The following is a 12,566-nucleotide window of genomic DNA, read 5'->3' on the forward strand; positions in this document are numbered from 1 at the left end:
TAACTGGGAAGTGCCAGAAATTTCGATCGCAAGATTTGATTGGAAAGACAAACAAACACAGAAAGACACAGAGAAAGCAAGTTAAAGAAAACGTGGGAACATGACAATATACTTTAAAGTTGTGAAAATATGATCTTTGTATTTTATTAAAAAATATAACATTGGCCAGTATGGGGATCGAACCCACGACATTCGCGTTATTAGCACGACGCTCTAACCAACTGAGCTAACCGGCCACATACTTAAGAAACAGAAAATTTAAAAACATGACAATATACATGAAAGTTGTAAAAATATTATCTTTGTATTTTATTAAAAAATATAACATTGGCCAGTATGGGGATCGAACCCACGACATTCGCGTTATTAGCACGACGCTCTAACCAACTGAGCTAACCGGCCACATACTTAAGAAACAGAAAATTTAAAAACATGACAATATACATGAAAGTTGTAAAAATATTATCTTTGTATTTTATTAAAAAATATAACATTGGCCAGTATGGGGATCGAACCCACGACATTCGCGTTATTAGCACGACGCTCTAACCAACTGAACTAACCGGCCACATACTTGAGACAGAAAATTTAAAAACATGATAATATACATGAAAGTTGTAAAAATATTATTTTTGTATTTTATTAAAAAATATAACATTGATCAGTATGGGGATTGAGCCCACGACATTCGCGTTATTAGCACGACGCTCTAACCAACTGAGCTAACCGGCCACGTACAATACAAACAACAAATTTAAAAAGATGACAATATACATGAAAGTTGTAAAAATATTAACTTTGTATTTTATTAAAAAATATAACATTGGCCAGTATGGGGATCGAACCCACGACATTCGCGTTATTAGCACGACGCTCTAACCAACTGAGCTAACCGGCCACATACTTAAGAAACAGAAGATTTAAAAACATGACAATATACATGAAAGTTGTAAAAATATTATCTTTGTATTTTATTAAAAAATATAACATTGGCCAGTATGGGGATTGAACTTACGACATTCGCGTTATTAGCACGACGCTCTAACCAACTGAGCTAACCGGCCACGTACAATACAAACAACAAATTTAAAAACATGACAATATACATGAAAGTTGTAAAAATATTATCTTTGTATTTTATTAAAAAATATAACACTGGCCAGTATGGAGATCGAACCCAAGACATTCGCGTTATCAGCACGACGCTCTAACCAACTGAGCTAACCGGCCACATACTTAAGAAACAGAAAATTTAAAAACATGACAATATACATGAAAGTTGTAAAAATATTATCTTTGTATTTTATTAAAAAATATAACATTGGCCAGTATGGGGATCGAACCCACGACATTCGCGTTATTAGCACGACGCTCTAACCAACTGAGCTAACCGGCCACATACTTAAGAAACAGAAAATTTAAAAACATGACAATATACATGAAAGTTGTAAAAATATTATCTTTGTATTTTATTAAAAAATATAACATTGGCCAGTATGGGGATCGAACCCACGACATTCGCGTTATTAGCACGACGCTCTAACCAACTGAGCTAACCGGCCACATACTTAAGAAGCAGAAAATTTAAAAACATGACAATATACATGAAAGTTGTAAAAATATTATTTTTGTATTTTATTAAAAAATATAACATTGGCCAGTATGGGGATCGAAACCCACGTCATTCGCGTTATTAGCACGACGCTCTAACCAACTGAGCTAACCGGCCACATACTTAAGAAACAGAAAATTTAAAAACATGACAATATACTTGAAAGTTGTAAAAATATTATCCTTGTATTTTATTAAAAGATATAACATTGGCCAGTATGGGGAGCGAACCCACGATATCGCGTTATTAGCACGACGCTCTAACCAACTGAGCTAACCGGCCACGTACTAGACTAACAACAAATTAAAAAACATGACAATACACTTTAAAGTTGTGAAAATATTATCTTTGTATTTTATTAAAAAGATAACATTGGCCAGTATGGGGATCTAACCCACGACATTCGCGTTATTAGCACGACGCTCTAACCAACTGAGCTAACCGGCCATGTACAACACAAACAACAAATTTAAAAACATGACAATATACTTTAAAGTTGTAAAAATATTATCTTTGTAATTTATTAAAAAATATAACATTGGCCAGTATGGGGATCGAACCCACGACATTCGCGTTATTAGCACGACGCTCTAACCAACTGAGCTAACCGGCCACATACTTAAGAAGCAGAAAATTTAAAAACATGACAATATACATGAAAGTTGTAAAAATATTATTTTTGTATTTTATTAAAAAATATAACATTGGCCAGTATGGGGAGCGAACCCACGATATCGCGTTATTAGCACGACGCTCTAACCAACTGAGCTAACCGGCCACGTACTAGACTAACAACAAATTAAAAAACATGACAATACACTTTAAAGTTGTGAAAATATTATCTTTGTATTTTATTAAAAAGATAACATTGGCCAGTATGGGGATCTAACCCACGACATTCGCGTTATTAGCACGACGCTCTAACCAACTGAGCTAACCGGCCATGTACAACACAAACAACAAATTTAAAAACATGACAATATACTTTAAAGTTGTAAAAATATTATCTTTGTAATTTATTAAAAAATATAACATTGGCCAGTATGGGGATCGAACCCACGACATTCGCGTTATTAGCACGACGCTCTAACCAACTGAGCTAACCGGCCACATACTTAAGAAACAGAAAATTTAAAAACATGACAATATACATGAAAGTTGTAAAAATATTATCTTTGTATTTTATTAAAAATATAACATTGGCCAGTATGGGGATCGAAACCCACGTCATTCGCGTTATTAGCACGACGCTCTAACCAACTGAGCTAACCGGCTACATACTTAAGAAACAGAAAATTTAAAAACATGACAATATACTTGAAAGTTGTAAAAATATTATTTTTGTATTTTATTAAAAGATATAACATTGGCCAGTATGGGGAGCGAACCCACGATATCGCGTTATTAGCACGACGCTCTAACCAACTGAGCTAACCGGCCATGTACAACACAAACAACAAATTTAAAAAGATGACAATATACTTTAAAGTTGTGAAAATATTATCTTTGTATTTTATTAAAAAATATATCACTGGCCAGTATGGGGATCGAACCCACGACATTCGCGTTATTAGCACGACACTCTAACCAACTGAGCTAACCGTCCACGTACTGCACTAACAACAAATTTAAAAACATGACAATATACATGAAAGTTGTAAAAAATATTATCCTTGTATTTTATTAAAAATATATCATTGGCCAGTATGGGGATCGAACCCACAACATTTGCGTTATTAGCACGACGCTCTAACCAACTGAGCTAACCGTCCACGTACTGCACTAACAACAAATTTAAAAACATGACAATATACTTGAAAGTTGTAAAAATATTATCCTTGTATTTTATTAAAAGATATAACATTGGCCAGTATGGGGAGCGAACCCACGACATTCGCGTTATTAGCACGACGCTCTAACCAACTGAGCTAACCGGCCACGTACTAGACTAACAACAAATTTAAAAACATGACAATATACATGAAAGTTGTAAAAATATTATTTTTGTATTTTATTAAAAATATAACACTGGCATGTATGGAGATCGAACCCACGACATTCGCGTTATTAGCACGACGCTCTAACCAACTGAGCTAACCGGCCACATACTTAAGAAACAGAAAATTTAAAAACATGACAATATACATGAAAGTTGTAAAAATATTATCTTTGTATTTTATTAAAACATATAACATTGGCCAGTATGGGGATCGAACCCACGACATTCGCGTTATTAGCACGACGCTCTAACCAACTGAGCTAACCGGCCATGTACAACACAAACAACAAATTTAAAAACATGACAATATACTTTAAAGTTGTAAAAATAATATCTTTGTAATTTATTAAAAAATATAACATTGGCCAGTATGGGGATCGAACCCACGACATTCGCGTTATTAGCACGACGCTCTAACCAACTGAGCTAACCGGCCACATACTTAAGAAGCAGAAAATTTAAAAACATGACAATATACATGAAAGTTGTAAAAATATTATTTTTGTATTTTATTAAAAAATATAACATTGGCCAGTATGGGGATCGAAACCCACGTCATTCGCGTTATTAGCACGACGCTCTAACCAACTGAGCTAACCGGCCACATACTTAAGAAACAGAAAATTTAAAAACATGACAATACACTTGAAAGTTGTAAAAATATTATCCTTGTATTTTATTAAAAGATATAACATTGGCCAGTATGGGGAGCGAACCCACGATATCGCGTTATTAGCACGACGCTCTAACCAACTGAGCTAACCGGCCACATACTTAAGAAACAGAAAATTTAAAAACATGATAATATACATGAAAGTTGTAAAAATATTATTTTTGTATTTTATTAAAAAATATAACATTGGCCAGTATGGGGATTGAACCCACGACATTCGCGTTATTAGCACGACGCTCTAACCAACTGAGCTAACCGGCAACGAACAATACAAACAACAAATTTAAAAACATGACAATATAGTACCAGAGGCGTAGCGACCCTTCCCGGCGCCCGGGGCGAACTTTCAATTTGGCGCCCCCCCCCCCCGCTTATATATATATATATATATATATATATATATATATATATATATATATATATATATATATATATATATATATATACATGTGTGTGTGTATAATTATGTGTGTGTGATAGTGTGTTTATATATAAGCTTGTGTGTGGGTAAGAGTGTATTTGTGTGTGTAAGCGTGTGTGTAAGCGTGTAGGCTACAGTCCGGACAAGGTTTAATAATTACATTGTATGATTTCCATTCCTTAAAACTTTACGACAATTTAATTCCCATTAAGATGCGTTTAATTTTTTTTGCGAAAGATTAGTAATGTCAGTAAAAAAAAATAAGCCTGATCTGTGTTAGAAGGTAGTTTGTAGCTAACGCTAATATGTTTAGACCAGCCTTTTATGTTCTAGTTTTGGAACGATCTCTGTTGTGATATGGTACATAGTTGGATTCGAAGTTTGTTAGAGTAAGGACACACAAGTGACATACAAGAAGAAGTTATCAGAAATATTTATTGTTCACATTGGAATACGACATGGGTATTTCGTTGATTGGTTGATGGTATGACAAAACAAGCTAGAGAAAACAAACTGGAATCCAACGGATGTTAACAGCTCGTAGTCTTGGATTTCGCAGATTTGCCCTGCCTTCTCGCACACAGAGTTTCTTCCAGGCATCTTTTGGGGGGGGGGGGGGGCGAAGCCCCCCGAAATTTTTTTACCGCCCCCCCTCGAACGAAATGAAATTTATATAATTTATATATAGAAAATATATACGTTTAACAGTGTCCGCCCCCCCCCCCCCCGAAGAAAGTCTACCGCCCCCCCCCCTCGAAAATTTCAAGTGCCCCCCCCCGGAGAAAAAAGTCTGGAAGAAACACTGCTCGCACAACGTCAACAACAAATGCAGAACTAATTGTATTGATTGAAGAAGCAGTAACAATCAATTTAATGATAGCCCATGACGTTCTGATTATAATCAGCAGCAATAAAACGCGTTTTAGCACTCTAAGAAAATGTGGAATTCAAATGCATTGTCAAAAAAATTCAATCAGGATCTATAACTAAATGTGGTCTCTTTTACTGTATGGCTTGGAGCTAGATTACAGAAAGTGGAGAATGAAATAAGAGCATGGAAAAAAGTGGTGGTTATTGGCTTAGGGATTCAAGAATCCGTGATATTTAGTTCTCTTTAATATAGTTCAGTGATCCAGGTAAGATGTAATGCAATCAATCAAAAGTATCGGATCTCTCACGTTGAAGTTGAGAGAATCGTAAGAATCTTACAAAGAACTAGTCGCGTCTTTTTTTAAAACAAAACTGGCTATTGAAATTGTACATTACGCGTTAATACACTTGGTTTCTTTACTAAGTGTTAAGAGAGTTATCTACTCACCAATCCAGTACAAATACTTGCGATTTTTGTTAGCGAAAAAAGCGCCCCCCACACACACTCATCACAACCATCTTGGACAAAGTTTGTAGAGCGGTTTTTAACGTAACTAACTTTTTTTTAAAATGTTACACAATTATACAATGCACAGTACAATTCGTTTCTTTCTGAGAGCTAAAGGTTGTTTACTCAGAATCCTGTGTAATTTTGCTATTTTATTTAGCCTAAAAGCGCCCCCCTGCACCATCTTGATAAGTCACTAACGTATTTTACAGTTCAACAATCGTACAATACGTTTTAATACAATTGGTTTCTTTTAATAGCGGTAACGTTTCTCGACTCAACAATCTAGTGTAAATTCTTCCGTTTTAAGTCTCGAAAAAGCGCCCCCCCCCCCATCTAAGAAAAGCTTCAAAGCGGTTTTGCCGGTCACTGTTTCTTAAGAGTATATGTTTTACATTAAGAAATCAAGGTAGAAAACAGTTAAATCAGTATGTAAAGGCGTGTAGCCATTACATTTCTTAACTTAGACAGTTTATAATTCAAAACTGCAGCATAAAATCAGCTTTAAAAAATTTTTCCCACCCCTTTTGGCGCCCCCATAGGGTCGGCGCCCGGGGCGGCCGCCCCCCCCCCCCCGCCCCCCCCCCTAGCTACGCCTCTGCAATATACATGAAAGTTGTAAAAATATTATCTTTGTATTTTATTAAAAAATATAACACTGGCCAGAATGGAGATCGAACCCACGACATTCGCGTTATTAGCACGACGCTCTAACCAACTGAGCTAACCGGCTACATACTTAAGAAACAGAAAATTTAAAAACATGACAATATACATGAAAGTTGTAAAAATATTATCTTTGTATTTTATTAAAAATATAACATTGGCCAGTATGGGGATCGAACCCACGACATTCGCGTTATTAGCACGACGCTCTAACCAACTGAGCTAACCGGCCACATACTTAAGAAACAGAAAATTTAAAAACATGACAATATACATGAAAGTTGTAAAAATATTATCTTTGTATTTTATTAAAAAATATAACATTGGCCAGTATGGGGATCGAACCCACGACATTCGCGTTATTAGCACGACGCTCTAACCAACTGAACTAACCGGCCACATACTTGAGACAGAAAATTTAAAAACATGATAATATACATGAAAGTTGTAAAAATATTATTTTTGTATTTTATTAAAAAATATAACATTGATCAGTATGGGGATTGAGCCCACGACATTCGCGTTATTAGCACGACGCTCTAACCAACTGAGCTAACCGGCCACGTACAATACAAACAACAAATTTAAAAAGATGACAATATACATGAAAGTTGTAAAAATATTAACTTTGTATTTTATTAAAAAATATAACATAGGCCAGTATGGGGATCGAACCCACGACATTCGCGTTATTAGCACGACGCTCTAACCAACTGAGCTAACCGGCCACATACTTAAGAAACAGAAGATTTAAAAACATGACAATATACATGAAAGTTGTAAAAATATTATCTTTGTATTTTATTAAAAAATATAACATTGGCCAGTATGGGGATTGAACTTACGACATTCGCGTTATTAGCACGACGCTCTAACCAACTGAGCTAACCGGCCACGTACAATACAAACAACAAATTTAAAAACATGACAATATACATGAAAGTTGTAAAAATATTATCTTTGTATTTTATTAAAAAATATAACACTGGCCAGTATGGAGATCGAACCCAAGACATTCGCGTTATCAGCACGACGCTCTAACCAACTGAGCTAACCGGCCACATACTTAAGAAACAGAAAATTTAAAAACATGACAATATACATGAAAGTTGTAAAAATATTATCTTTGTATTTTATTAAAAAATATAACATTGGCCAGTATGGGGATCGAACCCACGACATTCGCGTTATTAGCACGACGCTCTAACCAACTGAGCTAACCGGCCACATACTTAAGAAACAGAAAATTTAAAAACATGACAATATACATGAAAGTTGTAAAAATATTATCTTTGTATTTTATTAAAAAATATAACATTGGCCAGTATGGGGATCGAACCCACGACATTCGCGTTATTAGCACGACGCTCTAACCAACTGAGGTAACCGGCCACATACTTAAGAAGCAGAAAATTTAAAAACATGACAATATACATGAAAGTTGTAAAAATATTATTTTTGTATTTTATTAAAAAATATAACATTGGCCAGTATGGGGATCGAAACCCACGTCATTCGCGTTATTAGCACGACGCTCTAACCAACTGAGCTAACCGGCCACATACTTAAGAAACAGAAAATTTAAAAACATGACAATATACTTGAAAGTTGTAAAAATATTATCCTTGTATTTTATTAAAAGATATAACATTGGCCAGTATGGGGAGCGAACCCACGATATCGCGTTATTAGCACGACGCTCTAACCAACTGAGCTAACCGGCCACGTACTAGACTAACAACAAATTAAAAAACATGACAATACACTTTAAAGTTGTGAAAATATTATCTTTGTATTTTATTAAAAAGATAACATTGGCCAGTATGGGGATCTAACCCACGACATTCGCGTTATTAGCACGACGCTCTAACCAACTGAGCTAACCGGCCACATACGTAAGAAACAGAAAATTTAAAAACATGATAATATACATGAAAGTTGTAAAAATATTATTTTTGTATTTTATTAAAAAATATAACATTGGCCAGTATGGGGATTGAACCCACGACATTCGCGTTATTAGCACGACGCTCTAACCAACTGAGCTAACCGGCAACGAACAATACAAACAACAAATTTAAAAACATGACAATATACATGAAAGTTGTAAAAATATTATCTTTGTATTTTATTAAAAAATATAACACTGGCCAGAATGGAGATCGAACCCACGACATTCGCGTTATTAGCACGACACTCTAACCAACTGAGCTAACCGTCCACGTACTGCACTAACAACAAATTTAAAAACATGACAATATACATGAAAGTTGTAAAAAATATTATCCTTGTATTTTATTAAAAATATATCATTGGCCAGTATGGGGATCGAACCCACAACATTTGCGTTATTAGCACGACGCTCTAACCAACTGAGCTAACCGTCCACGTACTGCACTAACAACAAATTTAAAAACATGACAATATACTTGAAAGTTGTAAAAATATTATCCTTGTATTTTATTAAAAGATATAACATTGGCCAGTATGGGGATCGACCCCACAACATTTGCGTTATTAGCACGACGCTCTAACCAACTGAGCTAACCGGCCACGTACTAGACTAACAACAAATTTAAAAACATGACAATATACATGAAAGTTGTAAAAATATTATCTTTGTATTTTATTAAAAATATAACACTGGCCAGTATGGAGATCGAACCCACGACATTCGCGTTATTAGCACGACGCTCTAACCAACTGAGCTAACCGGCCACATACTTAAGAAACAGAAAATTTAAAAACATGACAATATACATGAAAGTTGTAAAAATATTATCTTTGTATTTTATTAAAAAATATAACATTGGCCAGTATGGGGATCGAACCCACGACATTCGCGTTATTAGCACGACGCTCTAACCAACTGAGCTAACCGGCCACATACTTAAGAAACAGAAAATTTAAAAACATGACAATATACATGAAAGTTGTAAAAATATTATCTTTGTATTTTATTAAAAAATATAACATTGGCCAGTATGGGGATCGAACCCACGACATTCGCGTTATTAGCACGACGCTCTAACCAACTGAGCTAACCGGCCACATACTTAAGAAACAGAAAATTTAAAAAAATGACAATATACATGAAAGTTGTAAAAATATTTTCTTTGTAATTTATTAAATAAACCGGGAGTGATTTCCCCTAAACTTTCTCGAATATTCTTATATAAAATAACGGGATGGAAACTCGGGCTATAGACATGATTTTTAATCCATTTTAAATACTTAAAGTTTTAAAAATAGAATAAAATCTCGTAGACAAATTAATTGCACACCAAGTGAACGCAAATAAAAAAAGCGCATAATAGTGCGCAATATTATTAGTACTTTTAAAATTTACATTAGTTTTTTGAGAAATCGGAAGTAGCGTAAATTACTACTTCCAGTCAACGGAAATTACTCAAAATTTAACAGAAGGTAGAGAATTAGATCTTTTACTTACATGTGAAATTTCATTTATCTATCTGAAATAGTACTCAAGTTATAGGCTTTTAAAAAATTCAAAGTAGGAAAAGTACCACTTCCGGTTATCGGAAATCGCTCAAAAGTTGACACGGATCTACGATTTTGATAAAATACTTATATATGAAATTTCATCAACCTAGCTGTAACGGTACTCAAGTTATCGTGTTTACACACGGACACACACACGGACAGACACACACACACACAGACATACGGACAAGATTGCAAAATTATGTTTTTTCGTATCAGTGAGGTGTAAAACGTCGAGATTTGTAAAAATCTCGATTTTTTTTTTTGCACGATTACAATACTTTCTCTATACTACGTATATACGAGAAAGTAAAAATATAACATTGGCCAGTATGGGGATCGAACCCACGACATTCGCGTTATTAGCACGACGCTCTAACCAACTGAGCTACCGGCCACGTACAACACAAACAACAAATTTAAAAACATGACAATATACTTTAAAGTTGTGAAAATATTATCTTTGTATTTTATTAAAAAATATATCACTGGCCAGTATGGGGATCGAACCCACGACATTCGCGTTATTAGCACGACACTCTAACCAACTGAGCTAACCGTCCACGTACTGCACTAACAACAAATTTAAAAACATGACAATATACATGAAAGTTGTAAAAAATATTATCCTTGTATTTTATTAAAAATATATCATTGGCCAGTATGGGGATCGAACCCACAACATTTGCGTTATTAGCACGACGCTCTAACCAACTGAGCTAACCGTCCACGTACTGTACTAACAACAAATTTAAAAACATGACAATATACTTGAAAGTTGTAAAAATATTATCCTTGTATTTTATTAAAAGATATAACATTGGCCAGTATGGGGAGCGAACCCACGACATTCGCGTTATTAGCACGACGCTCTAACCAACTGAGCTAACCGGCCACGTACTAGACTAACAACAAATTTAAAAACATGACAATATACATGAAAGTTGTAAAAATATTATTTTTGTATTTTATTAAAAATATAACACTGGCATGTATGGAGATCGAACCCACGACATTCGCGTTATTAGCACGACGCTCTAACCAACTGAGCTAACCGGCCACATACTTAAGAAACAGAAAATTTAAAAACATGACAATATACATGAAAGTTGTAAAAATATTATCTTTTTATTTTATTAAAAAATATAACATTGGCCAGTATGGGGATCGAACCCACGACATTCGCGTTATTAGCACGACACTCTAACCAACTGAGCTAACCGTCCACGTACTGCACTAACAACAAATTTAAAAACATGACAATATACATGAAAGTTGTAAAAAATATTATCCTTGTATTTTATTAAAAATATATCATTGGCCAGTATGGGGATCGAACCCACAACATTTGCGTTATTAGCACGACGCTCTAACCAACTGAGCTAACCGTCCACGTACTGTACTAACAACAAATTTAAAAACATGACAATATACTTGAAAGTTGTAAAAATATTATCCTTGTATTTTATTAAAAGATATAACATTGGCCAGTATGGGGAGCGAACCCACGACATTCGCGTTATTAGCACGACGCTCTAACCAACTGAGCTAACCGGCCACGTACTAGACTAACAACAAATTTAAAAACATGACAATATACATGAAAGTTGTAAAAATATTATTTTTGTATTTTATTAAAAATATAACACTGGCATGTATGGAGATCGAACCCACGACATTCGCGTTATTAGCACGACGCTCTAACCAACTGAGCTAACCGGCCACATACTTAAGAAACAGAAAATTTAAAAACATGACAATATACATGAAAGTTGTAAAAATATTATCTTTTTATTTTATTAAAAAATATAACATTGGCCAGTATGGGGATCGAACCCACGACATTCGCGTTATTAGCACGACGCTCTAACCAACTGAGCTAACCGGCCATGTAAAACACAAACAACAAATTTAAAAACATGACAATATACTTTAAAGTTGTAAAAATATTATCTTTGTAATTTATTAAAAAATATAACATTGGACAGTATGGGGATCGAACCCACGACATTCGCGTTATTAGCACGACGCTCTAACCAACTGAGATACCGGCCACGTACAACACAAACAACAAATTTAAAAACATGACAATATACTTTAAAGTTGTGAAAATATTATCTTTGTATTTTATTTAAAAAATATAACATTGGCCAGTATGGGGATCGAACCCACGACATTCGCGTTATTAGCACGACGCTCTAACCAACTGAGCTAACCGGCCACATTCTTAAGAAACAGAAAATTTAAAAACATGATAATATACATGAAAGTTGTAAAAATATTATTTTTGTATTTTATTAAAAAATATAACAT

At 34.6% G+C, this 12,566-nt stretch overlaps 2 non-coding genes across 2 annotated transcripts; both read right to left on the bottom strand.

Moving 5' to 3' along the window:
* Positions 1 to 1,156: 1,156 nt before the first annotated feature.
* On the bottom strand, positions 1,157 to 1,230 carry Trnai-gau (transfer RNA isoleucine (anticodon GAU)). Its single transcript has one exon. It is a non-coding gene; the product is annotated as a tRNA-Ile (tRNA).
* Positions 1,231 to 7,735: 6,505 nt separating this feature from the next.
* Trnai-gau (transfer RNA isoleucine (anticodon GAU)) lies at positions 7,736 to 7,809 on the bottom strand. The gene has a single exon. It is a non-coding gene; the product is annotated as a tRNA-Ile (tRNA).
* Positions 7,810 to 12,566: the final 4,757 nt, after the last annotated feature.

This window comes from Physella acuta, unplaced genomic scaffold (assembly GCF_028476545.2).
Source record: "Physella acuta isolate Inbredline_101_S28 unplaced genomic scaffold, ASM2847654v3 ptg000315l, whole genome shotgun sequence".
In the NCBI taxonomy this organism is placed as follows: domain Eukaryota; kingdom Metazoa; phylum Mollusca; class Gastropoda; family Physidae; genus Physella; species Physella acuta.